The sequence below is a fragment of the Ictidomys tridecemlineatus genome, chromosome 10, assembly GCF_052094955.1.
Source record: "Ictidomys tridecemlineatus isolate mIctTri1 chromosome 10, mIctTri1.hap1, whole genome shotgun sequence".
NCBI classification, from domain to species: Eukaryota; Metazoa; Chordata; class Mammalia; order Rodentia; family Sciuridae; genus Ictidomys; species Ictidomys tridecemlineatus.
In genome coordinates, this window is record NC_135486.1 from 138113579 (window position 1) to 138141286 (window position 27708).

At 48.1% G+C, this 27708-nt stretch overlaps 10 non-coding genes across 10 annotated transcripts; 7 read left to right on the forward strand and 3 right to left on the reverse strand.

Annotated features, from left to right (window-relative positions):
- Positions 1–71: 71 nt before the first annotated feature.
- Positions 72–144, forward strand: Trnar-ccu (transfer RNA arginine (anticodon CCU)). The gene has a single exon. It is a non-coding gene; the product is annotated as a tRNA-Arg (tRNA).
- Positions 145–1777: 1633 nt separating this feature from the next.
- Trnak-cuu (transfer RNA lysine (anticodon CUU)) lies at positions 1778–1850 on the reverse strand. Its single transcript has one exon. It is a non-coding gene; the product is annotated as a tRNA-Lys (tRNA).
- An 836-nt stretch (positions 1851–2686) lies between these two features.
- Trnap-ugg (transfer RNA proline (anticodon UGG)) lies at positions 2687–2758 on the forward strand. Its single transcript has one exon. It is a non-coding gene; the product is annotated as a tRNA-Pro (tRNA).
- A 13337-nt stretch (positions 2759–16095) lies between these two features.
- Trnap-ugg (transfer RNA proline (anticodon UGG)) lies at positions 16096–16167 on the reverse strand. Its single transcript has one exon. It is a non-coding gene; the product is annotated as a tRNA-Pro (tRNA).
- A 1065-nt stretch (positions 16168–17232) lies between these two features.
- Trnak-cuu (transfer RNA lysine (anticodon CUU)) lies at positions 17233–17305 on the forward strand. Its single transcript has one exon. It is a non-coding gene; the product is annotated as a tRNA-Lys (tRNA).
- A 107-nt stretch (positions 17306–17412) lies between these two features.
- Trnap-cgg (transfer RNA proline (anticodon CGG)) lies at positions 17413–17484 on the reverse strand. Its single transcript has one exon. It is a non-coding gene; the product is annotated as a tRNA-Pro (tRNA).
- A 1579-nt stretch (positions 17485–19063) lies between these two features.
- On the forward strand, positions 19064–19135 carry Trnap-agg (transfer RNA proline (anticodon AGG)). The gene has a single exon. It is a non-coding gene; the product is annotated as a tRNA-Pro (tRNA).
- A 634-nt stretch (positions 19136–19769) lies between these two features.
- Trnak-cuu (transfer RNA lysine (anticodon CUU)) lies at positions 19770–19842 on the forward strand. The gene has a single exon. It is a non-coding gene; the product is annotated as a tRNA-Lys (tRNA).
- A 234-nt stretch (positions 19843–20076) lies between these two features.
- Trnap-agg (transfer RNA proline (anticodon AGG)) lies at positions 20077–20148 on the forward strand. Its single transcript has one exon. It is a non-coding gene; the product is annotated as a tRNA-Pro (tRNA).
- A 4008-nt stretch (positions 20149–24156) lies between these two features.
- Positions 24157–24229, forward strand: Trnar-ccu (transfer RNA arginine (anticodon CCU)). Its single transcript has one exon. It is a non-coding gene; the product is annotated as a tRNA-Arg (tRNA).
- Positions 24230–27708: the final 3479 nt, after the last annotated feature.

Below are 27708 nucleotides of genomic sequence, written 5' to 3' on the forward strand. Positions count from 1 at the left end.
CAAAATTTTGCCGGAATCACCAAAAATGAGGAAAAGACTGGTTCGAGAACAGAAAGCCACTTAATTTGTCAGCCCCGGTGGCCTAATGGATAAGGCATTGGCCTCCTAAGCCAGGGATTGTGGGTTCGAGTCCCACCCGGGGTACAAAAAAGTTGCCTTTTTTAGGTCTCTCTCCAAGTAGCAAAGAAAGTGTAGATAATTGTCTCTGCGAGTACAGCCACTGTCTGCCCCCTCCCCCCCCCCGCCCCGGGGGGAACAGAGCAAAGACGGGGGGGGGGGGGTTGGACCCTTGGGACACAAGGGATGTTTTCATAGAAGTGTGCATTTTCAGTTTTGAGAAGAGGAGTGCGTGTGTCCTTTACACTATTTCAAGAACCATCCAGAACCATCCATTCTACCTGATAAAAAAAAAAGTTCAGTACCAATGTGTACTACTGTTGTATTATAGTTACATATATTTAAAAAACTCCTTGTCTTTTATAAACGCATAATTTTTTTAGAGATTAAATTGCAGGGCAACTGGTTTGCTTTAAAATCGTGGGCTGAACTCGGGAGCCTGAGGCAGGGGGATCACAATTCCAAACCCAGCCTTAGCAAACTAGGGAGGCCCTAAGCAATTCAATGAGACGCGGTCTCTAAATAAAAATACAAAGAAAGGGCTGGGGTTGTGACTCAGGAGTTAAATGCCTCCAGGTTCAATATCTGGTATCCACCCCACCCCCCCACCCCCCAAAAAAATCATGGGCTGGATGGAAACAGATCAAAGTCTATCTGTGAGTTGATAATGGTGTAACCTGAGGGTTAGGAGGGCACATAATACTATATACTATTTTCTGTTTTTTTTTTTTTTAATACTTTCCACCCTGATGTCCCCAGGCATTTGACGCTGCACCTTCCTAACTAATGCCATACCTTTCACACAAAACAGCTCCTGAAGTTGCAAATTCAATTTTCTTTGTCATTCTGCAACATGAGAATTTAAATGTGTGTTTGATTTTTTTAAAAAACAATGTCAACCCTGTAGCCGCAAGATATTTAACAAGGCCGTGGATCTTTGAACATGATTTTCTACAGCTGAGGCTCAACCTTGTAAGTAACAGAACTCTAGATGGCACCCAACTGGCTTTACTTCTTGATTTGGCCTGATAACCACTGCTGGGATAATAGAACTTTCAAGGAAGTCCCTAAAAGCAGAGTCCCTGTCGGGACAAGTACTACAACACTGACAGGGTCCTCCTGATAGCTCTGTGTACCTGGAGATTTTTTTCTTTTTTCTCTTTCCACACTTTTTTTTTTTAATTGGTGCATTGTAGTTGTATATGTAGAAATTTATGTGAATTTCAGCTTTAAAATATTTGAAAAATCATGGGACAAGAATGTGCAGCCCAAGCAGGGCGCAGTGGCGCAGGCCTGCAATGCCCCCCTGGCTGGGGAGGCTGAGGCAGGAGGATCCCAAATTCAAAGCCAGCCTCAGCAATTTAGCGAGGACGTATGAAACTCATCGAGACCCTGTCTCTAAAAATCATACAAAATAAGGGTCTGGCGATGTGGCTCAGTAGTTAAGCATCCCTGAGTTCAATCTTTGGTTTAAAAAAAAAAAAAAAAGTGTGCTTTGTGGCCCGAGAGAGATTTGGGGGCTTGCGGTAACGTATATGTGTGTCTTCCCTGACGCGGCAGCTAATTTCGTGTCTGGAACGGGAATTAAATGCAGTGAACAAGCCGACATCTGGAAGGAGTATTTAAGGTGCAGTCGTTGGCTTCTCCCCGAGAAAAGATACGCCCAACGTGGGGCTCGAACCCACGACCCTGAGATTAAGAGTCTCATGCTCTACCGACTGAGCTAGCCGGGCGGTCTCTCCAGCTCCCTCCCTACTCGCTAGTTGGAGTTCTACACGATTTCGAAGTCAACTTATGGAGGACTGCCCAGGTCATAGACGGGCCGCACCCCAAGAACCAGAGCGTTGAGTTGGTGGGTCCACTTCGTGTGGCCTGGGCTGTGCCACGAGGCCCCTGTCTGCTGTGCATCCGGTGTCTGCGGCCGCTGCAGCTCCGGGCAGCTGGAAGGTCGGGGGCCAGGCGATCCAGCAGGGAGCGCGGTGAGAGGAACCCAAACCGGGGTCAACCCACCCGCTACGCCTCCTTTTCCACCTTCCCTGGGGCGGCTCAGGACCTCGCCGCGGGAGCACGCCTCGCCCCCCTGGGCTGCGCTGAGCTGCTGACTCCAGGGCGAGAGGAGGCCACGTTGGGAGGGTCGCACGGCCGCGCACGGGAGGAAACGGCCCCTGACCCAGCTCTGACCCCTGCGTCGGGTCTCCGGGCCACACCCAGGCCAGCAGGGGTCTTGGTCCAGGGGAGGGGCGCAGTCGTGGGGTCCGGGGGGACTTCGGCTTCCTTCCGTTGCTCGAAGCTCGCCCATGCCGGCCGGTCGGGAGGTGGCAGTCCCTTGTCCCCTGCTCAGGATCCCCGACTCAGGTGCCCCGTGGGGTGAGGTGTCTGGGTTGGGGTGCACCCGGAAAGACCCCAGAGCTCACGCGGGCCTCGCTGGCTCCTTTGTCCCGCAGGCGGCGACCCTGGTCTTTAGCTCCCGGCCGATACCCGGAAGCCCTGCCTGCGGCAGGGCGCAGGAGCGGGGCGGGGCCGCCGGATCCGGCCTCCAAGGACCAGCGTCAGAGCGTCCTGGCACGGCGGCTCGTTGGTCTAGGGGTATGATTCTCGCTTTGGGTGTGAGAGGTCCCGGGTTCAAATCCCGGACGAGCCCGGCTTTTTTTCCCACCCACAAATCCTGTGCCCAGGGGACGCTGACTCTTTCAGGCACAGCACATTCCCGAAAGCCTGCGACCTCTCGGCGTTGCCAGCTGTCCCTCGCGTGGCCTGGGCCTCACCCAGTCTGATTCGTGGACCTAGAAGTTCTAGATGCCCTTGGGGAAACGGAACCCAAACCGGGGCAACCGAGCGGAGGGCAAACCCACCTCCCCGCTTCCTGGACGAGTCCCCGTCCTGTGCCAGACCATCGGGGGGTCCAGGGATGGCACTTACTCTGGGCGGGTAATTTCCTCTGGGTACCATAAGTCAAGTTCCGGCGGAGCCCACGGATGTGAACGTCCTTTTCCTCTTCAGAGGCTGCCTTGCACAACCAAGGGGAGGAAACCGCGGCAGAGTCTGAGCGCGCCGAGGCCTAGAGCCGCTGAGTTGGGGCTGCCAAGAAGAAGGGGTCACCGTGGAAGTGCAGGGCGCTCCTGCCTTTGGTCTCTGAAGAGCGGCAGCAGTTGAATAGGTTTTGCTGTAATTCGGGAATAGTGCAACCGGCAGAGGAGACAACTGCCATTGAGAATATAATGGAGAAGGGGTGAGATAACTAGTCAAGAGCCCGTACTGTGGATTTCATGGGACTATAAAGATAAGCAGGTTACAATTGACTAGCTTGAATAGTTTCAGGGGGCTCCGGGGTGTGGAGTCTGTCCCTAGTTGTCTGATACCCGACTCTGGGTGACACAGGCTGAGAGTCCTGGCCCAGAGTACCAGAGCTCAATAAAAGAGGTGATCAGTGTTGTGGCCTCTAAGTGCACAATCTGGAAGGAGTTGTTTGCTATCTCCAAGAAATTGCTAGCCTGGAAGGAGAAGTCCCTCCAGGATGAGTGAGGCCCCAGATGTCCAAGTTTCAGAATGCAGAAAATAGGAGATGGCTAATACAGGCAGGGACTAAGGGTTTTCGTGCGAACTGGGGTATCCTAAGCTAAGTATCCTAAGTATCCTCTTGTACTCTTGTACACCTGAGGATTGATTACTGCCCTAGCCAGGTGAATTGAATACAGGCAAGAGGTCCAGGACACATACTGCCCACACCAGTGTCCCTTCTTTACCTCAGGGTTGTGTGTGTGTGAGCTGGTGGCCCCTTTCTGATTCTGGTTCAAATACCAGACTAGCCCAATTTTTAAGGTCCAGTAGTGGTAGTCCCTGTAAGACAAGAAGACAAAGCCTGGCACTTTCAGAGGGAGCTTTGTGGTGAGGGCTGCTCTGTAACTGAAAACAAGTGGCCTGGCTCAGACAGGAAGGAGATGCGTGGAGAGCTGGCCAAAGGGGACCTAACATGGGGCTGGAACCCACGACCAGGAGGTTAGGAGTCTCTCACTCTACCCACGGAGCTAGCCTGGCTGCTCCAACTCTTCAAAATAACGAGTCAGGTCACTACCCCGAAAAAGGAGACTGCATGCGTAGTCACTATTGGTATCCCCCGGGGACACACTGGGCGCCAAGGAACTGCCAGGAGCCAACCTCCAGGGGGATTTCTGACACGCGGCCACGCCGGCTCGGTAGGAGCGGGCGTGCGGACCGTGGAGACCCTACAGTCAGGGACTGCCGGGCAGGGAAGGGAGCGGGGCGGCGCGCCGACCTAGGGACAGACGACAAGACCCCGTCCTGCGGCGTGGACAGGACGCGGCGCGGACCTGCGCGAGCTGAGCCCACGACGCGCTGACCCCGGCCTTAAACGCAAGGGACTATCCCCCCGTATATGACCTAAGAAACCCGCCGGATTCCACCTGTTGGCATGTAAACGCCGCATGTGCTTCCTTTGAGCTGTCTAGAGTCGTTTTTCTTAGTTTAATAATTAAAAACCGTCTGTGTCGGCGTGTGTCGCCTTTTTCCAAGTTTGGGCTCTCCGGGTTCCTAGTATGGCCAGGCCTCTGCCGACAGCCCCCGGCTGGGAGGCGAAGGGTGTTTTTACTGCTCCCGGTGTGGACAGAGGCAGTTGGGCCACCGTGAATTGCGTCCACCATGGAGTCAGGCTGGACCTCAGAGGCACTGGGTCTCACGCCCGGGTGGCCCCCGTCGTTTCTGTTCAGATCCCAGGAAGTGAGGAGAAATCAGATTTTCTGGGGCCAAATCGGGGGACCATTTGAAAAGACGTCCTCTCAGGACAGGCCCACCTCGGGCCCGGTGGGAAGGGGTTTTAGGGACCCGCCCTGGTCCTTGACAGAGGCGACAACGCAAGACCCGGCCAGATACCGGCTGGCTCGCGCGCCTCCTGCAGTACCTGCCCGCGACGGAGCCGCTTCCCAGCCCCGCAGCACCGCCTGGCGGCCGAGGCGCGGAAAAACAGCTTGGGAGCCGCCGAGGGATGCGTGGAGTGGGCGAGTCTCCAGTCGAGACTGCGCCCCACGTCCCTCAAACTACTCACGTTGGAGCTCCCACTCAGGACTCAGAGATTAGGAAAGTCTGGCCCTACCCGAAGGGACAGTGGTCTGGGTAAGGGGGGAAAAGAGGCGACAGCACATCAAACTACACTCTAGCGGGAGGGTGGACCCAGCGCCCGCACAAGTCGGGGTTCTTGCCCGTATATCGATCACCCAAGGTTCCCACTGAATTCTACCCTAATCCCCGCTGCTGAAGGAAAAGAGGAAGGGTCGTCTGGGACTACTTTTTAAGGTAGGGGGAAAAAAAAGTTTTATTCACTTTCCAAGAGAGGAGAGGAGCCAGACTCCAAGAGCTGTGTCAGCAGGAGTCCTCAGGGGTTTGGGGTTTTTATGGATTTGCAAGAGTGGGTTAGGGTTAGCAAGTTCTGCAAGAAACAGGATGTGTCGCAGGCTTCCAGGGTGTCTCTGAGGTAGTGGCAGGATGCCTGTGGGGTTTTTTTCAGGATGTGGGTTTCAGGGAGCTGCTTGCTGGGATCTCTTACATTTTGTTTCTGTGGATGTTGTTCAACTTGTTACCTTGCTGTAGTTTTTACTGACCTCTGTGTGCCCTTCAGGCAGGCATTCCCTGGACTGCCTAGGCGTTTGAGTAATAGAAGGTTTATTTCTATCTTGTGTCCCTCTTGATCTTCATCTTAAAGATCCAACATCAGAATAACTTCTATTCTGTGTGTTCTAACACTGGGCAAGGAGTAACACAGAAGGCAGGAACACACAGTCAAATCACAGGCATCAGGGCATCCTGAGCGCAGTGGGGAACCTAACTTCCCACCACCATGTGATGGTGATGGTGATATCTCACTTGCCAAAGTAATATCTCCTCTGGGATTTGAACCCGCGCGACCTCCCTCATTCCTAGCGGGAATCACACTCCTTGGCCTGTTTCTGGTCACCTCCACGCTCCTTTTGAGCATGCAACAGTGGGTGTCTGTTTGCATAGTGTTTCCCGCTTAGTCCTGAAGTGGGGAAAATGGTACAGCGTCCACTTCCCTGTCAGCGCGGTTCTGCAGCTCTGTCTAGGACTCTATTCGGCCTCCCCCAGTTCTGGGCGCCTCTGGACACCCTCAAAGAGGCTTGCTCCTGAGAGAATTTGTGGATCTTTCCCTGCCTCCACTGCTCCAGGCCAGAGACACCTGGAGGGCCCAGGACTTTGGTCCTCGGATTTTCCTTTTCAAAGGGCCAGGCCCAGTGCAGCGTGAGTGCGAGGTTTCGGGTCGGGCGCACTGGTGACTCCAACTAGAGTGGCCCAGGAATTGTGGGGATCTTTCCTGGGCCCTCCTTTGCCTTTACCCCTGACTGATGTTCTTGGCCCCAGTCGGCGACTATTCCTGCTGGGGAGCTTTGGTCTTTCCCAGAGCTCTGTAGCCTATCCCTAACCCTTCTTCCATGCTCTGTCCAGTCCTCACCCCGAAATGTTTAAAAGTGCAAGGCTGGATTGTTCCAGCTTTACTCATACATGAGGCAAGAAGGAGGCCCATGACCAACTACCTTCCTGCTTTCCTCTTGCTCCTGCTGCCTGGGAAACCTTCCTGGTGACTTTACCCACTGATTTCATTCTCCATTAACCCAAAGCTTGTGGCAAGCAGGTTCTAATCCAGGGAGTGTGTCAGAATTCTGCAGGCGGCAGGGCGGGGAGGCCAGCCCCAGCTTGGGAGGACTCACACCGACCACCATGGGGCTTTGGAGGGCAGGCTGGTGGAGTTGTGGGAGTGGTGTGGTGGTAGGAAGCCCGGCTGGGGAAGGAAAGGGAGAGCCCTCGGTACTATGTGTGCAAACTCCTGGCCAGTCCCACGTTTCCCTTTCCATCTAGCTTTGTGACTTTTTCAAGGGCAACAGCCTTGAGGCTGGACTTCAGGGGGAGCAAGGGCAGGGGCCGAGCTAAGGGAAGAGATCCCTTCAACCTCTTGACCCAGCTTGGTGTGGGGAATTTCCTCAGGACCTACTCTCCTGACTGACCATTCTAGATGGCCAAGTCCCAGTGGGGGGGGGGCTTCCCACTGCTCACAGGTGAACAGGGACTGATTTTTAGAGCCATTTTAAATGAGTTGAAGGGTCAGGTGTGGTGGTACACATCCATAATCCTAAGGAACTGGGACACTGAAAATAGGAGGATGGCAAGTTGTCCCCAACACTTAAAGCTCAAGACCTCAGATAGTTAGCAAGATATTATAGCCAGGCCTCACACTGCCTGTCCAGAGGTGGCTGCTTGGGTGGAATCTGGGATTGTTTATATGGTACCAAAAATTGAACCCAGGGGCCCTCATCCACTGAGCCCCATCCCCGGCCCTATTTTGTATTTTATTTACAACAGGGTCTCACTGAGTTACTTAGGGTCTCACTAAGTTGCTGAGTGTCTTTGAACTTGAGTTCCTCCTGTCTCAGGCTCCTAAACTTCTGGGATTACAGGTGTGTGCCACTGTTGAGAGCCACAGCCAAAGGGGCCCCAGCAAACTTCCAGCTGCCAGCAAGCTTCAGACTGCCCCAGCAACATCTAGCTAATTGGCTCCTCTGCGGTGATGTTCATTGGGCTGTTTCCCTGCCCTTCAGACTGCCAGCTGATGATTGGCTCACAGCTGCCCCAGCAACATCTAGCTGATTGGCTCCTCCACGGAGCTGCTCATTGGGTGACTTCTTTGGCTCTGCCCACGCAACCCAGCCAATCGGCCTCAAGAGGAGGAGGATTGTGGGAGGAAAAGGCTGGTGTGGGGGAGAGAGGCTTGTGGAAGCCGGTGGTGGCAGTTGGGCTCTGAGGGTTTTTCCCTGGAGCTGTTTTGTTTGGCGTTTGTAGTTCTAAAAATAAAGTTAGTTTCTTTTTGACAAGTGGCTCCTGATTTGTGCCAAGCCAGACTTCGGCATTTGGTGGCTCGCACGGGGAGCAACTGAGGGTAAGTAAACTGCTCGCCCCTGAGGGCAGGGCGAGAGGATGGGTAGCCATTCTAAGTCTCCTCTTTTGTTTTGCTTCGTTTTTGTTTTAACTTTCCTGTCCCTGGAGATGAGTAAGAGGGAAGAAAAACCACTCACATCTGAGGAAAAACTATTTGCGTTTGAGGAACAGATAGGGAGAAAGGACGGATGCATATGTCAGGAGGATAGAAAGGCTGTTATAATGATTTTGTGTGGTTCCCTTTTTATTGGATTCTGTCTCGGTTTTGTTTGGCGTCATCTTGTTGGGTTGTATTATAGTAGAAATACGGGATCAGCAATTAGTAAAAAACAAACCGAAAGAGTGTTAAGTAAATTGTTAGAGGAAGGAAGCTTCCCAGTAAAACCAAGAGCAGTCAGGGCATACGTTGATGTAATACAAGAATATAGCCCATGGCTTTTTAAGGAGGGGTTGTTAGATATATCACAATGGAACCATCATGGTGAAGATTTAAAAAGAATAGAAAAGAACAACCCGGGGACTCTGCCAGTTGGCACATTGTCATTGTGGACGTTGGTATCTAGTTTGCTTAGTCCAAAGCCTTCAGTTCAGACAGAGGTAGAGGAAGAAGAAGACATATTGATTCAAGTAGAAGAGGAAGTCTCTCAAGTTAGTCAGACAGAGGAAAAGATTCAAGTAAAAGCTCGAGCTAGTCAGAAAGAGGAAAAGATTCAAGTAAAAGAGAAGGTCTTTCGAGATAGTGAGACAGAGGAAGGAAGTTTAGAGCAGAAAAATCTATCAGGGGAAAAGTTAAAACAGGTGACTGCTAATAAGACCCTTTTATTAGAGAGCGTAAGTGTCCAACCAACAGCACCACCTCTACAGGAGACTGCTACTAACAGCATTCTATCACCAGAGGGCGTAAGTGTTCAACCAACAGCGCCACCTCTACAGGAGACTGCTACTAACAGCACTCTATCACCAGAGGGCATAAGTGTCCAATCAACAGCACCACCTCCATATGCTAAGAGACTCCCAACCCCCGCAGTTGATAGTTGGGATCCTGAGACAGGATCTCAAGTATGCCCTGTATTTGAGGTAGGAGGGCAGCGAACTTACCAGGGTTTAAATTTCAAATCAGTGAAGGAGCTAAAAGAGGCTGTAACAACCTATGGTCCTCAAGCACCCTTCACTGTAAGCTTGGTCGAATCCATTACCAACTTAAGCATGACGCCAGCAGATTGGGCTAGTTTGTGTAAAGCTGTGCTAAATGGAGGACAATACCTGTTATGGAAGGTTGCCAATGAGGAATTTTGCAAGGAGACGGCTAGTCGAAATGCAGCAGCTGGTTATCCTCAGAGAAATCTAGATATGTTGTTAGGAAAGGGACCTTATGAGGATCGGCAGCAACAACTTGCATATGATCCTGGTGTATATTTACAAATTGCTGTAGATGCAGTTAGGGCATGGAAGACTTTACAAGAACCTGGAGGTTTACAAGGTCAATTATCTAAGATAATACAAGGAGCTAATGAACCTTACGCTGAATTTGTAGATAGGCTTATTCAAACAGCTACCAGAGTTTTTGGGAATACAGAACAAGCAATGCCATTTATAAAACAACTGGCTTATGACCAAGCGAATCGTTGGTGTAGAGATATCATTAGACCATGGAAACATGAAGATTTAAACACATATATTAAATTATGTAGAGACATTAATGAACAAGGGCAAATTGTGGCAGCTGCAGTAAAACAAGCTTTAGATGCCAGAGACATTAATGAACAAGGGCAAATTGTGGCAGCTGCAGTAAAACAGGCTTTAGATGCCAGAGACATTAATGAACAAGGGCAAATTGTGGCAGCTGCAGTAAAACAGGTTTTAGATGCCAGAGACATTAATGAACAAGGGCAAATTGTGGCAACTGCAGTAAAACAGGCTTTAGATGCCAGGCCAAGAACATGCTACAATTGTCAACAAACAGGACATTTTAAAAGGAATTGCCCCATAGGAGGAGGGTTTAACAAAACTAGGTATCAAACAAGTAGAATACCGGGTATTTGCCCACGATGCCGTAGAGGGAGACATTGGGCTAATGAATGCCGTTCTCAAACCACCATAGAGGGTACTCCATTATATTGGGCTAATGAATACCGTCCTCAAACCACCATAGAGGGTGCTCCATTATCAAAAAACGAACAAGGACAAGGTGTTTATCCACAATATCGTGGACAAAGGCATCGGGCTCCGTTGCCAAAAAATGGACAGGGGGCCCCAATGCTCCGGGGCCCCAAACCACAAATATACGGAGCACTGGAGGAACCCAGCAACCCCAGCAACCCCATCAGGGTAGTGCCCAGCACATCAGATCCCTCATCAGACAAACCAGAGGGAGCGCAGGGTTGGACATCTGCGCCTCCACCAAATCAGTACTAACTCCAGAGATGGGAGTTCAAATCATTCCCACAGGGGTAAAAGGACCTCTTCCCAAAGGAACAGTAGGCTTATTATTGGGACGCAGCTCTTCTACTCTAAAAGGACTTTTGATAAGTCCTGGGGTAATTGATTCCAATTATGAAGGCGAAATAAAAATTATAGCCAGTTCTCCAAAGGGTATATCAGTAATTTCACCAGGAGATAGAATAGCACAGTTACTAATAATACCAAGCCTACATGATAAATTTTCCAGTCATGTTGTAGAAAGAGGTTCCAAGGGATTAGGCTCCACAGGTGTAGATTGGGCTATGCTTTCTTTAAATTTAGATTCTCGCCCCATGCTAAAACTAAATATTCAAGGACATGAATTTAATGGGCTACTGGATACAGGTGCAGATCTTAGCATCATCTCTCGTCAAGAATGGCCAAAACATTGGCCATTACAACAAGCCACTCAATCGCTTCGAGGCCTAGGAGTGGCGACTAATCCCGATAGAAGTGCAATGCTATTAGATTGGAAGGATCCTGAAGGATGTGAAGGAACTATACAGCCATATGTATTGGATCATCTTCCCGTAAATTTATGGGGACGAGATGTCTTAGATCAATTAGGTTTGACATTAACAAATAATATCAATCAAAATGCACCCACTATTATGGCTAGACAAGGTTTTAGGAAAGGAAAAAGATTAGAAAGACAAGAACAATGTATAGCAGCACCAATACAAATAGATCAAGGAACAGACAGACATGGGTTGGATTTTCACAAAGGGCCACTGAGACAATAAAAATTACATGGAAATCAGAAAGACCAGTATGGGTTCCTCAGTGGCCCTTGACTAAAGAAAAGACACAAGTAGCCCATGATCTGGTCAAACAACAATTAGCGGAAGGACATATACAACCTTCTGTATCTCCCCATAATACTCCCATTTTTGTCATCAAAAAGAAATCTGGTAAATGGAGATTACTGCAAGATTTAAGAGCCATTAACAATGAAATGGTCATTATGGGACCTGCTCAATCGGGGATTCCTCAATTGTCTGCTTTGCCAAAAACTTGGTATGTTTTAGTTATAGATATTAAAGATTGTTTTTTTTCAATTCCAATTCATCCTGAGGATAGTCCACGTTTTGCATTTACTATCCCTGCACTAAATCATGAAGGTCCTGATCAGAGATATGAATGGAAAGTACTCCCTCAAGGGATGGCTAACAGCCCAACTATGTGTCAAATTTATGTTAACAAAGTAATCCAGCCACTTAGAAATCAAAATCCTGAACTACAAATATTTCACTATATGGATGATGTGTTATTGGCACACAAAGCTAAAAACACATTGCTAGAATGTTATGCCACACTTACAAACTTATTAAAAAATTATAATCTAGAGATAGCAATAGATAAAGTGCAATTAAATTTTCCAATTAATTATTTAGGAGTTCTATTATCCTCAACCATGGTCCGTCCACCAAAAATTCAAATACGAGTAGATCAACTCAAATCACTTAATGACTTTCAAAAGTTATTAGGAGACATAAATTGGATAAGGCCTTATCTAGGTATTCCAACAGGAGAATTGGGACCTTTATTTGATATCCTAAAAGGTCCATCAGATCCAAATTCACCCCGAATGTTAACGCCTGAAGCAAGAAAGGCATTAAAAATCATTGAAACATATATGGAAAATATGCATTTGGATAGAATTGATATAAGTTTGCCTTTATTATTTATTGTATTACCAACAAAAAATATTCCTACAGGAGTATTTTGGCAAGAAGGTCCATTATTATGGATACATTTATCTTATTCTCCTAACACTATTCTTACTAGATATCCTGAGGCTGTAGGACAATTAATACTCAAAGGAATAAAAACAGCAAAGGCAGTGTTTGGAATTTCTCCCCATAAAATTATTACTCCATATACTATGAATCAAATTGATGAATTAGCTAATGAGTTAAATACTTGGGCAATAATAATGTGCAAATCTAATGTTTCATTTGATAACCACTTACCATCTAATCCTTTATTGTCTTTTTGGTCATTGCATCCTGTAATTTTTCCAAAAATGACAAGAAAAACACCTATCATGAATGCTCCAAATATATTCACTGATGGGTCAAATAATGGTACAGCAGCAATAGTTACACCTGATCAAGCTTTTACATTTTTAGTACCCAAACAATCAGCTCAAAAGGTAGAGCTTAATGCAGTATTACAAACTTTTGTGATGTTTAAAGATTCTGTATTTAATTTATTTTCTGATAGCCAGTATATAGTTAATGCTATAGTATCCCTTGAAGATGCTGGTAGAATTTCCCCTTCTTCTACTGTTTTCTCTTTGTTTTCCACTATACAAAGTTTAATCTGGGACAGAAAAGATCCATTCTTTATAGGACATATCAGGGCACATACAGGATTGCCTGGAGCCCTTAGTTTAGGCAATGATTTAGCAGATAAAACTACACGTGACATACATATTTTCTCTGTACTAGAAGAAGCTATAAATTTTCATGAAAGATTCCATGTCAATGCTAATACTTTACAAAAGCGTTTTAAAATAACTAAGGAACAAGCTAGACAAATAATAAAACAATGTCAAAATTGTGTGACCTTTTTACCACAAGTTAATCTTGGAGTCAATCCTAGAGGATTGATGCCTAACCATATTTGGCAGATGGACGTCACACACTTGCCAGAATTTGGAAAATTAAAATATTTGCATGTTACAGTTGATACTTCTTCTGGATTTTTGATGGGCTCCCTTCATGCCGGCGAAAAAACTAAAGATGTTATAGCTCATTGCTTACAAAATTTTGCCACTGTGGGCATTCCAAAACAGTTAAAAACAGATAATGCCCCTGGTTATACGTCTACTTCTTTTAAACAATTTTGCTCATCATTTGGCATTACTCATATAACAGGAATCCCATACAATCCACAGGGTCAAGGCATAGTTGAAAGAGCTCATCAAACTATTAAAATGTACTTATTAAAGCAAAAAGACGGAATTGGGAAGGGGTATATATTCCCCAAAGATAAACTTAAAATAACTCTTTTTACTCTAAACTTTTTAAATTTGGATTCATCAGGACTTAGTGCTGCAGAAAGGCATATGTGTCCAAAAAATGTACATAAGCCCAAGGTACTTTGGAAAGATATTCTAACAGGACAATGGAAAGGTCCTGACCCAGTAATTGTCTGGAATCGGGGGTCTGTTTGTGTGTTTCCACAGGAAGAACAGCAGCCGATTTGGATTCCAGAGAGATTAACCAAGGTTCTGACCCAGAACAGCAGCCGATTTGGATTTCAGAGAGATTAACCAAGGTTCTGACCCAGTGATTGTCTGGAGTCGGGGGCCTGTTTGTGTGTTTCCACAGGGAGAACAGCAGCTGATTTGGATTCCGGAGAGATTAACTAAAATCCTGACCCAGTGATTGTCTGGAGTCGGGGGTCTGTTTTTGTGTTTCCACAGAGAGAACAGCAGCCGATTTGGATTCCAGAGAGATTAACTAAAGCGATTTCTACAGACCAAAAAGAAGATGATTTAGCTCAAATCCATAATAGCTGATATCCAAAACTCCAATTTGGCTATCCTTACATCTGCGACAGAACCAGGATGCTTTTTTCAATATCTATTTTATTATTGCCCTTTCCCATATCATGAAGTTCTATTTTATTTTTTTTGAGCTCATACAGACCTAGGTTAATGTTTTGCTGATCAGTTCTATTTTTTTTTTTTTTTTGACTATAGAGTTTTTAAACATTGCAATAGAGATTTTACCTGTAAAAAGTTATAAGGCCTTTACTATTGTGTTATGTGTTGTATGTATTATATTATGTGTGCACACTTGTGTTTTGTGTTATATGTTTGAATGTACGTATGTCCAATGTACATATTTCTATATATCATATATGATGAGCGCTCATGAAAAGATGGATCCAAATATTTTTTTTTTATTCACGTGATTTAAATGGTTTAATTTAAATTGGGTAAATAACTGTTAAGAATTGTTTTAATATGTAAACAAAAAGGAGGTTAACAGATCTGTTTGTTTACTCTCACCTTTAGTTTTCATTATATTTAATAATTCTCTTCACTATAATATAAATTGTTAAGAAAATTGTTTTCTTTTAAGAAAATTGTTTTCTTTTAGTGCCTTCTGGAATGTTACCTAATTTTTTCTTTAGCCATTATTGCCAGAATTTCTATCTTCATCCCAGTGCCGATGAAGATAATATAAATTGTTAAGAAAATTGTTTTCTTTTAGTGTCTTCTGGAATGTTACCTAATTTTTTCTTTAGTCATTATTGCCAGAATTCCTATCTTCATCCCTGTGCCGGTGAAGACAAAGATAAAACTAATCTACAGTTTCTGCAATAGCCATCACTGAACTGCTTACAGAACTTACACTGAACTGCTTACAGAACCGTCAATTGACTTGGTATATCTTCCTCCCTTCTGCTTGTCATGATCATTCAGCTAAAATTTGGGGGTCAACAGAGGTGAGGCAAAGAACCTCACCCCCCCCCCCCCCCCCCCCCGCTGAGACCTCTCCACAGGTGTGGCTGTACTGGACCGGTAGTCAATGACGGGTAAGATCCAATTACAATGGTACCAACCTAAGACAGGAGGCTGACGCCCTGAGGTCAGCTCATCCGAAGACGGGTAAGGACCATATGTATTGGACAACCTAAGGCAGGCACGGTCCATAAGCCACATGCTTGTTGTTTAAACAGAGAGGGGGAGATGTTGAGAGCCACAGCCAAAGGGGCCCCAGCAAACTTCCAGCTGCCAGCAAGCTTCAGACTGCCCCAGCAACATCTAGCTAATTGGCTCCTCTGCGGTGATGTTCATTGGGCTGTTTCCCTGCCCTTCAGACTGCCAGCTGATGATTGGCTCACAGCTGCCCCAGCAACATCTAGCTGATTGGCTCCTCCACGGAGCTGCTCATTGGGTGACTTCTTTGGCTCTGCCCACGCAACCCAGCCAATCGGCCTCAAGAGGAGGAGGATTGTGGGAGGAAAAGGCTGGTGTGGGGGAGAGAGACTTGTGGAAGCCGGTGGTGGCAGTTGGGCTCTGAGGGTTTTTCCCTGGAGCTGTTTTGTTTGGCGTTTGTAGTTCTAAAAATAAAGTTAGTTTCTTTTTGACAAGTGGCTCCTGATTTGTGCCAAGCCAGACTTCGGCATGCCACCATGCTGAGTGACAGTTTACATCTAAAGCAAGGAAAACTTCCTTAAGCCAAACATTTCCTTTTGCTTGTGGTCCTTATGACCTTTAACTTCTGCCCTCAGTTGCCTGGCACAGTTTAGATTTGTCTTCCCAGGAGAGATACAGTGTGGCCTGGGAGTTTGGGTCAACAAAAATCTGCTTTATTTAGGCCCATTTTCTAGGGTGTCCCCAGCTTTGGGTATCTAGAAATACCCTAGGACATGGGAGCCTGCAGTACCGGGAGACACCCTTCTCTCCTTGCTTCCCTCTGGGCCAAACCAGTGGGACATTTGGTAAAGAGAAGTGAGAAAGGACCAGGGCAGCTCAGGTCTGGAGTCTTGCTGATGAGCCCTAGTTCTTCCCTGGCTCTGTGTCAAAGGGTCAAAAGTGTGGGGCTTGTCCAAGGTTTGAACCTGGGAACTCTTGCACCCAAAGCAAGAATCATACCCCTAGACCAACAAGCCAACACAAGCAGCATTCTTGACATTGGTTTGGTCCAGTTGTTGTCCACCCTCGCCCAGCTAGGACTGTACTAGAAGCCTTGAGGGGAAGAGGCAGAGGAGGACGGTCTGGAGCTCAAGCGTCCATTTTCTGAGGTACCTCGATGACCCAGACCTCCCTCCAGCCCAGTGGAGGCACGGTAACTTGCGTCACAACAGAGCTGGGCACTGTTGAAAAACCACAGGTGATTCCCTGTGCCACCCACACTAAGGCTTTCCTGCCTTTCTGACTTACCAACCCCAGCCCTGAGCCAAGCCGAGTCTCATCTGCCCCAGCGAAGGAACCAGAGGTCAGGGAGACTCAGAGGCTCTGTTCTCTGCAAAGCCCGCCCTGCCCTGGGCTGCACCTAAAATCTCCCCAGAGGCTCTAGGTTCCCCAAAGTGCCATGTCTTTTCTTGGGTACCTGCATTGTGCGGCAGTCCTTCCCATGCAGGGGCATCTCTGGGCTGGACCAATTCCAGACCCTGGAGCACTTGCCCTCTTTAATTGGCTGGTGGATGTTCCAGAAGCTGGCTGGAAAGGAGGAAGGCCCTAGTTCTACCCAATGCCTGGGTTCCACCTTCCTGGTTCACTCCATGCTGCCCACTCTAAAGCAAGGGGGTGTAGTGGGTAGAGTGGGGGCGGGTCAGACAAGAAATTAGAGTTTGAAAGTGAGAGCTGGTGTGGGATTTGGACCCAGGACCTGTCGCAGACCTAGAAGAGACCCACCACCTAGGAGCCAATACAGGGAGTTTCATCTATCTCTAGTGACCTGGACCCTGTGACCCTGACCTCACTGACTAAAAGTGGCTCCCAAGTTTCCCGTCTGGAGAAGGGAGAAGTGCTTGTAAGGGTTACATTTGGCTCCCAGGGGAAATGCTCTTTTAGCACAGCCCCCCTGGGCCTGGATGCACCAGACATGGGTAGTCCAGGGAGGCTGTACCCCTTTGTACATCTGTATTAGACTGCCTTCCTTTCTCTCTAGATTTCGGGTAGTTTCCCAGAGGGACAATATAGGCTAGGTGCTCTTAAGAGGGCACCTGTAAGTCGCCCGGCTAGCTCAGTCGGTAGAGCATGAGACTCTTAATCTCAGGGTCGTGGGTTCGAGCCCCACGTTGGGCGGGACTTTTTGCCTTTGTCCAGGGTCTGGAATCAGATTAGTACATATACATGTTTGTTAAGAGGCTCAAAAAGTAGCATAACTAAACGACAGTGAGATTCATATCACAGGGCTCGTCCGGGATTTGAACCCGGGACCTCTCGCACCCGAAGCGAGAATCATACCCCTAGACCAACGAGCCTCCTGTTTGTAACCCTTTCCTAACCCTTCTTTCACAAATGTCCCCATCTCCCTAGACTGGACTGATTTCCAAAGAGGCTAAGCCCATCCTCACAGCTAGGTCCTGGATGGAACTCCAATTTCCCTGTGAACCAGCCCAGGAGGAGACAGAGCCATGCAGTCCCAGAAAGAGCGCTCCCCGCGAACTGGAGGAGGGGTAAATTCCTGCTCCAAGGGTGAGCAGCAAAAACGCGCGGGGCTGTTAGGTGAGCAGAAGGCGCTTTGGAGGAAGACGGCTCTCCTGGGGAGCCCTCCGCCTGAGGCTGATTGCTGTGGGGCGGTGGTTTGTGGCTAGGGGAGGAGTCAGAGAGGTATAAAGAAAGTCCCGCGCCCCCATCCCCAAGCCCCAAAGGTCCCACCGAGCCCTCAGCACAGAGGCTGGTCCGGGTCCGAGGCCGCAGGAGGAGGGGACAGGTTTTGGTCGCCTACAGTTCTGGGATTTGAGGTCCCCTCTCCGACCTCAGTTTCCCCTGATTGCAACCCCAGAACTTTGGCTGCAACTGGAAGCTCAGTCCCCAAGGTCTGGTCCTGTGCGGCAGGGGTGATGTTGGGGATCCAAGAAGTCTCTTCCGGAGCAGCCACGTTACCCTGAAGCCTCGGATCAAAAAACAGATGGACCAGATGGCGCCATCCCCCCCACACCCCTTGGTCGGTAGAGCACTGAGGTTCATGGTCGGGATGGCACTGGGAACTCCAGGCCCGCATGGGTGGTCTACTGCGCCAGTGGAAGAAGTGGCCTGTCCAGCTCAAGGAGAAGCAGGTTTGTCAAAGCCAGGGCTTGCTCATCCGGGGCGTCCTACCGGGTTCGGGCCGCTCACGCCCAGGCCCGGGAACTTCTCACCAGGGGGAGGAGGGAGTGCGCTCTGCGCTCCAGGGGAGGGGCGGAGACCCGCCCAGCCCACTCCTGCCGGGCTGGACGCGGGAAGGACAGAGCTACAGCACGTCGCTGGCCCGCCTCGGGAGCGGGGTAGGTGGCGTGACCCACCTGCCCCCGGGACACCCCTTCCGGAGGTGGGGCGCTGCGCGGCTGGTCCAGTCGCCCTCCTGTGTTCGGGGCTCCTTGTCGGGGCTCTTTTCTTGCCGCGCTGGGGCGAGAGAAGGGTGGAGAGTAAGCGGCGCCCGGCGAGGCACTTCTGCACCCAGCAGGAGTTGGCTGCGCACTCTCGGCTGCCACACCGCGGGGCCGTGGCGCGGCCCAGGCGGGTGTCCGGGTGGTCACGGCCCGAGGACCCTCCACGCAGCCTTCCCGCTCTCGGGAATTGCGTCTTCTCCAGCGTAGATACCGGGCGGGACTGGAGCGAGGGCTGCGGCGCGGGGGCGCGCGAATCCCTCGCTCTGAGCCGATCCGCCAGGACCTAGGGGACACCCCTAGGCGAAGGGGCTGCTCCCCACCTGGTGGATAGCGAAGAGAGGCTGGGGTTTGGGGCGCCCTCTGTCGCCACCTCTGCTGAACTTGCTTCTCCCCGCGGCTCTGAAATTCGACTCTCCTGGCCCCAGGGCGCACAAGGGTCATATAGAGTATCTGACCACAGAATTTACGTGGCTCGTTGGTCTAGGGGTATGATTCTCGCTTAGGGTGCGAGAGGTCCCGGGTTCAAATCCCGGACGAGCCCGCCTTTTTGACGCCCTGAGATCAGCCCAGTGCTGGATTTGGATATTAAAATAGGACTTCTAGAAAAGTAGTTTAAAAAAAGACCTGAAACGGAACCTGCCCACTGCCTTTGGTTTGAGTTCGAGGCAGTAAAGAAGCGGCCCTTCCTGCACCATTAAAGGCCGGCTCTCCACATGCTGTCTCTTGGATTCTCCCGGGGTAGAGCGCTGTTGCCTGGTGGCTTCCTTCCTGTGGTCTGGTGGGCTCCAGGGCTCCTGGACTTTTGTCTCCCTTGAGGCCTAGATTGTGGGTGTGGGCTGGGATCCTGGGGGTGAAATCCAGGCTCTGCAGAAGGGGAAATCTTGGGATGTTGGACCTACCCCAGGTAGGGCCCTGCGTGGGCTTATAGGGACAGGTGGTGCACATTCCCAGTCTTAGGTTTCACCCTTGTGCCCCTTTCCTCAGTGCTGCATCTTGGTGGTGCGTGGCTGAGGGGTGGTACTGCAAGGTGCAGAGGGGGCATCAAGGCGAATGCAGCAGTGGACTTCAGGAGAAGACTGGCCCAAATCTTTAGATCGACTTGTTAACCCAACTGGGCTTTCAGCAACCTCAGTCCATTGGGTCAATTTCTACAGCCAGCACCGTCTGCTAAGGAAGCCCGGCTAGCTCAGTCGGTAGAGCATGAGACTCTTAATCTCAGGGTCGTGGGTTTGAGCCCCACGTTGGGCGGTCCGCTTTCTTTTGCGGTAGCAGCTGTTGCGAGGGGCCAGGACGACATCGGATTGGTGGTGGTTGCGGGGGGGACACAAGAGGGACTCCACTTTGTGTAACTGGGAGCGTCCTGCGAGCTGGGCTCTTCCGTTACCTTGAACTTCCCGCTAAGCTAATCTGAAACCCTGCTGTCGGCTGGGCTGCCCCAGGACACCTGTGGCTTTAAGGAGCAGTAGAAGACACTCTCTCGGTGGCTCGTTGGTCTAGGGGTATGATTCTCGCTTAGGGTGCGAGAGGTCCCGGGTTCAAATCCCGGACGAGCCCCAGGTCTACTTTTTTAGGATGCAGACCGAAGGCTCTCGGCGTTTTCCGACGGCAGCGAGCTACTCTTCCTGGGGTTAAGCATTTCCGTTCTTAAATTAGTTTCCTCTTAAAAACTTTTATTTGTTGGTTTTAAGACTTGTCAACAAATCAAATGGTACAAGCTTGTAATTCTAGCCACTCTGGAGGCTGAGGTAGGAAGATCATAAATTCGAGGCCAGCCTCGCCAATTTAGTCAGCCCTGCCTCAAAACAAAAAAAATAACAAAGAACTGGGGGTGTAAGTCAGTGGTAAAGCACCCTGGGTTCAATTCCCCAGGGCAAAATAAATAATACAAATAAAATTTGTTAACATACGTGAAATGCTTCAAGACATTGATTTGGGCAAAGGTTGGGGGTGGGTTGTGAAAAGCACAGGTAACAAAAAGCAAAATGTGACAGAGGATTACATCAAATTAAAACCTTCTGAACACACTGGGCACAGTGGCACAAGCATATAATCCCAGAGATTTGGGAGGCTGAGGCAGTAGGATCACAAGTTCAATTTAGCCAGACCCTGTCTCAGTATAAGGATTGGCTTAGTGGTTAAGACCCCCCTGGGCTCAACTTCTGAACAGCAAAGAAAGCAATAAACAGTGAAGAGATGACCTGCAAACTGGGAGAAAAATATCTGCAAATTATTTGTTTCATAAGGGATTAATTTCCAGACTAACATAAGGAATTCAAACAACTCAACTGGGGGATATCACCAATCATTATGGAAATAGAACTGTTGTGTGAATCAACAATCCCAGTATTGGTATATATCCAAAGTAACTGAAATCAGTATTTCTCAACGTTTATTGCACAACCATTCACAAGAGCCAAGATTTAGAATCAATCTAGGTGTCCATCAAAAGGTGAATGGAGTTGGTCTAGTGGTACATGCCTATAGTCCCAGCTGCATGTAAGTTTGAGGACAGCCTCAGCAATTTAGTGAGACCCTCAGCAACTTAGGTCCTGTCTAAAAAAAAAAAAAAAAAAAAAAGAATGGATAAAAAAAAATGTGGCATATATACACAGTGGAGTATGTTTGGCCAAATAATGAAATTCTGTCATTTGCAGCAATATGGATGGAACTGGAGGAAATTATGTTAAGTGACATAAGTCAGCACAAAAAGACATCTTCACTTACATGTGAAAGCTAAATAGCTGCTCTCAAAGGAACTGTGAATAGAATAGAGGTTACCTAGGCCTGGTAAGGATGTGTGGGAGGAAGGGATGGAGAGAGGATGGTTAATGGGCACAGGGGTGTCCTAGATAGAAGGACTAAGTTCTAATACTCTGCAGCACAGCAGAGCAAATATATTTAACAACAATTTATTGGATATTTCAAAATAGCTAATGGAGAGAATTTTGAATGTCCCCAACACAAAGAAATGACATATGTCTAAGGTGATATGCCAATGACCATGATCATTACACATTGTATACATGTATTGAAATGTCACAGCATACCTGATAAATATGCACAATTACTATGTATCATTTAAAAATAAGGCATATATAATTAACATAAAACTACATAAAAAGCAATGATCCACACTCTAAAAAAAATGTTAATATTGGTGGCTCATGTCAGTAATACCAGCTACTTTGGAAGCTGAGATAGGAGGATTACAAAATCTGAGGTCAATTTGGGCAATTTAGTGAAACTCTGTCTCAAAAGAAAAAATAAAAAAAGGCTGGGGGTGCAGCTTAGTAATAGAGCACCCTAGTTTAATTCCCAGTACTGAAAAAAAAATTGTTAACAGCTTTAAGGAAACCACAAAAGAAAGCATTCTCAGGAAGTCTCAAAGTTTTCATTGACATGAATGGGTGGGATTATTGCGACCAATTCTCTTGCTGAAAACAATAAAAAATGCTGGATATTAAAAAAAAAATAAAAGGCTGTCTTTCCCTCTGGAGATAGCCAGCATTCTTCCTTAAATGTGTATCTACTTTCAAAAAAAAAAAAAAAAAAGAAAGAAAAAAACCACCTGGCTATATCTTTGAAAAAAAGATTAAAATACAAACAACAACAACAACAACAACAAAACCCAAAGCCTTAAGAGTGTGGACCAAGACCTGCTCCAGGTGGCCGGGGGTCCCCTTGAATAGGTGCCTGGAAAAGATGAGTGTCCACAGAAATACACTCCATTAGGATCTGGACACCAGCTTTTTCTGGAAAGTGTCTCGCCTGGGGAAAGGGGGTGTCCTAAAGCGTTGGATCCCTCAAGTGCCTCTCTAGGACATATGCAGAACATAATCACATCTCAGGCCCACCTCCACTGCACTGTCCCAATGGATTCCAGGGGAGAACTCCTTGCCCAGCATGTTTCAGCTGGGGTTTGATCCTTAGCTAAACCACCACCCTCACCATGCCCCATCCCCACCCCCCCACCCCCCCCCAAAAAAAAGAAGGAGAGAAAACAAATGTGTAAGAATCAAAAGTATTGTAGGGCACTTGAAAGTACACCTCAACCAAGGGATCCCTCTGATTATAAGGCAATTCTCTCCTTGAATGTGGTGCTGAGGATTGAACCTAGCACCTTCCACGTGCTAACCAAGTGCTCTGCCATTGAGCCACAGCCCCAGCTCACACCCATCCCTGATTGTGACACAGTCCTGCTAAATTGCTGAGGCTGGCTTATGAACTGCAATCTTCTTGCCCTGGAATCCCTGATTCTGAGCCACCAAACCGGGACTTTTTTTTTCTTTTCAATAATCTGTAAAGGCAGATCTGGCTCACGATCGCCAGCCTCTAGTTGTTTTGTCACCTGTTCTTTTGTCTCAGAGTGACCCGTAGTGACCCGTCAGCTCAGGGATCGCTCGTCGTTCTTCCATCTTCCAGGCCCGGACAGGAAAAAGAGGGCCCCGACTTTGAACCAGTTAATGCTCAGCTTTACCTTCAGCCACCCGAGCTTCCTTTTTCTCCCGCCTTCTGCTGAAACGCAGAGGATTTTAAGTGGTGAGCTGCTGCTCCCCAGATCTCGCCCATAGGAAAGGGGAGCGCGCTCCAACAAGAAGCCAGGGCCCTGGTCCCCTTAAGGACGCCCCTGGGCCTCGCAGGCGCGTGGGTTCTAAACCGCCAAGGCCGATTCTTCCCCAGGGTCAGAAATGTTGATGATATTGGGGTGATGCGAGGAGTGGTCCCTCTGAGGTGCCCAAAAGTCCCTTGAGGCACGCGATCTCGAGCAGCTCCAGATTCTGCTCGGTTTTCACCACTGGATAAATTACAAGCCACCGAGAGTACAGAAGGGCGGGTTTCCAGCACATTTTCAGGAGTCGTGCCCACGACGTCGAGGAGATCGCTTCGGGCCACCGCAAGGGGAAGGGCTTTTGTCCGGAGCTCCGCAGCCCCTCGAGCGCGGGTGCCTCAACAGCGAGGTCCGAGGTGAACCTTCGGCACTCCCGCGCCCGGTGTCCCGGGTCAAGCTCTGGGTGTGGCGTCCAGCCTGGGGCTGCGCGCACCCCGCGGCTGAGAAGGCGCCGACCTCGGCCTGTGCTGGAGGCTCAGGGGATCCGGTAGGGTCGCCTCCCTATTTCTGTTCCGCCCGTCCTTCCTATCGGGGCGCGCTGCTGGGTCTAGGTCAAGCGCTGGACCTGGGGAGCACCGCCCGAGGGCAGCCTAAGGGCCAATGTCCACCGGCCAAGCCGGCAGAGACTCTCATTGCTCGCTGGCTGGTCATCCGAAGGGAAATCCAATGGGCTCGGGAGCCTGGGAGGCCCTCGACAGCGGGTGTCCAGCGAGTGTCCGTAGGGTGGAGGAGCGAAACGCACCCAGGGAGAGGAGAGCGCGGTCTACAGCGGAGCTCGGCGGGCGCCCGGCTTCATGTCAAGTTCTCTCCTGCATCCCTGGCGACTTGATTTGAGGCTAGAATGTTGTAGGGACTCAGCCAGATGTTTTTCAATAAATATCCAATCCCTGAGCCATTTTAACCATCGGTATGTGTTACTCCTTTCAGTACACTCTGAAGCTCCCCAGCCAGCTGCCCCAGTGGCCTAATGGATAAGGCACTGGCCTCCTAAGCCAGAGATTGTGGGTTCGAGTCCCACCTGGGGTAGTCTAGTTCCTGGTTCCTTTAAAGGACTGCTGAAGTTTTGATTTACAAAAAAGGTGAAGAACATTCCATCGAGAATGGATTGGAAAAGCAGATTATCAACCAAAGGACCATTCAAAAGGAAAACTTTAATCTGAAAATAAACGCAATGAAGGAAAGAATAAAAAAAACGATGTCCCAATCACAACAATGGCAAGAAAGCAAACTGGGGCAAAAGCATTTAACTCAGAAAATAATAAAGAGTGCTTGTAGTTACAGGTCCACAGCTACAGTGCAAACTGAGGCAGGAAGGCCAACCTAGGGGCGAACGTGCTGAGTGTTTCCTGGGGATCTTTCACTGAAGGAGTGGGGTGGGTAACTTTTGTTTCATTAACATTTGTTCAGCCTCAAAAAGAAGTGTCAGTGCATCTTGGTTGACTTTGGCAAAAAGTAACTCCAAAGTCCCAGCTCTTTGTAAGTGCTTGCTGTGAAAGGCTCTCAAACCTCCCTGCCAGATGAGGGGAGTGGAAAAGGAGGTCAAAGATGGTCAATATCTGTGGAAAGCAGGTGTTGTACCTGGGACTTCATAGTTTCTGTGGGATGGGAAGGAACTTCCCTGGGGAAGTCTTGGTGGCAGTCCAGGATTTGGGGCCTAGCAAATTCTGTCCTGATTGGCATGTGACTCAGTGAGCACTCTGGTGTGGGAAAGCCAGGAGTCCTCCCTGAAAGAGGCTCCTGGGGTTCTAGGAAGGGGGTTACAGAGTCTAGGACCAAATTTAGACCAGGTGCCTCTGGGCCACCCTCCCTTGCTCTGGGCAGGGTGGTTCTTGGAATAGGGGAAAGAATTACCAACCCTAAAAGGAGGGTTAGTGCAGCTTGTGGTTGGGTGAAGATTAAGTGAAGCCACCTGCTAGGTTCACCTGGAGGCCTGGAGCTCAAGGTGGGAAGGAATGGAAAGAACAAGCAGCGATGGCCACTGATCTGGAACCTGCCCCTTTCTTTCTACACCCCTCACTAGGCAAGTGCTATACCACTGAGCCCCCTCCCCCTTTCTGAGGGAGGTACCAGGGATTGAACTCAGGGGCACTCAACCCCTGAGCCACACCCCCAGCCCTATTTTGTATTTTATTTAGAGACAGGGTCTCACCGAGTTGCTTAGCACCTTCCTGAGGCTGGCTTTGAACTCACAGTCCTCCTGCCTCAGCCTCCGGAGCTGCCAGGATTACAGGCATGTGCCACCATGCCTGGCCCCATAGCTACTTCTTTTGATATTATTTTCCTTTTCAGTTTGAAGGTCTTCAGTTATTTCCTCTGGCCAATGACTTACAGTCCTGCCATGATCATTTTGACATGTTTTTCCAGATTATAATTAGGCAGACTATACATGTCAGGCTGCAGTTTGTCTCAGTCAGTATTCAGTCTAGCCCTCCTTCCTTCTCTGCCTTTCCTGTGGAGCCTTACAAGCTAACTATGTGCTTTTCCAGGTTCCCTTGTAGCTAATGACACAACATGACACCATTTTTCAAGGAATGACATTTAGAAACCAAGATCTGGGTGTTGAGGGTATTCATTGATGTTGAGTTGTCTTTCAGTACAGGTTTTTCCAAGTTCCCTGAACAACTTTCAAAACACCTTACTAGTTTATCTCTCTGTGCTAAGTTCCTTCTCCAACCCCTTTGCTCAGCCTTGCTGATGAACTAGTGCTAGTGGATTGTGGTTCTGAATTTGGGTTCATGGACCTTCCTTCCCATATCCATTCTTCAGACCTGTTTGGGGAGGCCCTATCCTCACCCATTTAGTTCTGGTGATAATGAACTGTATTTTCACATGGAATGTGTGTTGATCAGCTTTCCACCTCTAGAGTAAATGCCTGAGATAGTCAACTTACAAGGAGAAAAAAAGGCTCACAGCTTTGGAGTTGATGATGTATTGGCTGTGGTGAGGGAGCACATCAATGGCAGCAGTGTGTGGACTGGGTTTATGACCCAGGAGGACCAGAATATCCCACTCTCCCATTCAAAATGGTCAACCGATTCAGGATTGGTCACATGACCCAAGAAGAGATGATTCCAGCATTACCTGAGGTTAATAGGTCAACATTGGCAGAGAGAAGTTCTACGTGCCCTGTGATTGTTAGTCTAGGAGGATGTAAATTTGGAGCAGCTATCTTGCTGCCACATGGAGAGAGTCTACAGAATGAAATAGAGCAGAAGAAAACAAAGTGGAGAGAGAGAGAAATGCAGGGTTTTGGTGTCATTATTCAGGTCCCTGAATTTAGCCCTTCCTGAAACACAAAGGCTTTCTAAGAAGACACTGTACTTTACAATTACATTAACCAGTAGATTCCAATTCTCCTAAGGCTGATATGGGTTGGTTTTCTATCACTTGCAAATAATGCCTTTGCTTGTCTCCCCATTTTATCTTTCCTAATTAGTTTTATGGGTTTGTTTTGTGGCCAGTTCTGGAGACAGGATAGACAGAACTTGATGTCTAAAAGTTTGTGTCTGATGAAGATGTGAAAGCTCATTAAAACCCTGAGGTTTTAGTCTTGAGTTATCGGGAGCCACCACAGAAGATTAGTCAGAGGAACACATGGTTTTCAGAAGACATTCCTTAAAGGATTTGACTGCTACTTCTGACTCAAGGTGTGTGTGTGTTGGTACTGAGAATTGAACCCAAGAATGTTTAGTCATTAAGCCACATTTCCAGCTCTTTTTACATTTTATTTTGAGACGAGGACTTGCCATTGCTTAAGTCCTCACTAAGTTGCTGAGGCTAGTCCTGAACCTGTGATCTTTCTGCCTCAGCCTCCTGCGTAGCTGGGATTACAGGAGTGTGCCAATGCACCACAGCAGGTATATGGTTTTTATGACTGACTCTATAGTTTGTCAATCCAGAAATTTATGATGTATAACATCAAATGTTGGGGCTGGGGATGTGGCTCAAGCTGTAGCGTGCTCGCCTGGCATGCGTGCGGCCCAGGTTCGATCCTCAGCACCACATACAAACGAAGATGTTGTGTCCGCAGAGAACTAAGAAAAAATAAATTAAAATTAAAAAAAAAAAAGATCAAATGTCTTACGGACATCTTACAGTCAGATCTTTTTTTTATAGTGATAGAAATCAACAATAGTTGTATTGACTGGGGAGGGATTTTCAGAGGTTAATTAGAAACATTTTAAACAAAAGTATAAAAAAATGTTCTATAAATTGATTTAGCTTGTAGTTAAAAGACTGTATACATTTTTCAAAATTTATCTAATCAAACACTTAGGATCTGATGCCTTTTACTATATTTTATAATATACTTTAATTTAAAAATAGAAAATCAAAGAAGGAAGGGTTACTATCTCTGTCATAAGATAGACTGGATTGGCTAAAAATATTTTGTAGAATTACTGCATCACTGTTCATGAGGAATATTGGTATATAGTTTTGTTTTTGTTTTCTTTTTTGTAATGTTTTTGTTTGCTTTTGTAATACTGGCCTCATAGGCTGATACA